The following is a 1,418-nucleotide window of genomic DNA, read 5'->3' as shown; positions in this document are numbered from 1 at the left end:
AGCAGGAACTTGCATGAACAATGGGGCATGCTGAGGTAGCATGTGGAAAATGACTTTAATACACCATACAGAATGGCTTATTGCTTTGGTCAATGGGACTGCAGTGAAGGTGGTGTGTCCTCCCATGTGGGAAGGTTAGACCTGTCCAAAGGCCACAGTGACTGATACACAGACCCTGCTTATGAGATCAGTAATATGTGTGCATGAGTGTGTGTTTGTGTGTGTGCTATGGGGACAGACTGAATGGTAGGCAGAGTTATAAAGGTAATGTATGTCACACATTTTGCCATTCAGCCTAATGTTATTCCACACCTAGCACAAATACATGTCAAGGTGACACTAAAACTGCTACAGCATGAAAAACTGTGTAATAACAAATATTAATAGAGCCCTGAATCAAATATACAATATGCTTTTTTAGCAAACTGCAGGAGAACCACAGTGGAAACGGGGGGAAAAAAAACAAGGGGAAATTAAAGATTGAGCTTCGGACCATTTTAGAGAGAGTAAGCACACAGCTCATAAACAGCACAGCTGGAGGAATCATTGAAATATAGCCCTTTGTTTTCCTGGGGCTGTAATTGGCCCTGGAGCCTTCCTCCCCTTTCCGCTCTCTCTCTCCTTCTCTGCACATGTTTTGCACCAGCATGATGCAGTTTAGAGACATGAGATTGTAAGGGCTAATGACTTTGGGGTGAAAGGGCACACCTGCGGTCACAGAAACAATGCACAATACAATAAATACTGAAAAACATAAACAAACATATGGGGAAATAACCGTTATATTTGCTCGTTCTTGGCATTGCAATGTAATTTTTTTTTATTCAAAATTGAAATTGATTGAAGGTCAGCTGCAAGTTGAGTCTAAAACACCATAAGAGATGCAAAGAACACACTAATTCGTACAATTGTTGAAACTACTTGGCCTAAGTCCACAAATGACTGTGTTTTGGAGACTGTTTCAAGTACAAAATGAAATGCACTGTTTATTTTCTTCAAATTGACTGCGGTGGTACGATGACTTTAGGAATTAGCTCTGGAATACAACTGTCGCTTCTTTTTCGATGGGGGGCCTGAGATCTTGGAGCTAAGAGTTGGAAAAACAGTATCAGATCCAGCGTGAGATAGCAGGGCTTTAGCGTATAATTACAATGTTAACCCAGATGATTCTCTCTGATCTCTGCAAACATCAGGGCGCAGGCCCTGCCAGACTGGCTTCGGCACAGATCTGTCACACTGCACTGTGGGAGACTGGACGTTAGACAGCTATCAATAAGACTTTTGGTGTGATCTGCATATGCTTTATTTCAAAACCCCCTTGTGCTTTTTTGTGCTCACAGTTGGTGTAGGCGCCTATGTTTTCAAATCCCAGAAATGTAAATGATGAAAAAAAAGATAGATTTTGAAAAAATAAAATT

Source organism: Cynoglossus semilaevis, chromosome W (assembly GCF_000523025.1).
Source record: "Cynoglossus semilaevis isolate Cse_v1.0 chromosome W, Cse_v1.0, whole genome shotgun sequence".
In the NCBI taxonomy this organism is placed as follows: Eukaryota; Metazoa; Chordata; class Actinopteri; order Pleuronectiformes; family Cynoglossidae; genus Cynoglossus; species Cynoglossus semilaevis.
Note: the sequence above shows the minus strand (reverse complement) of the source record.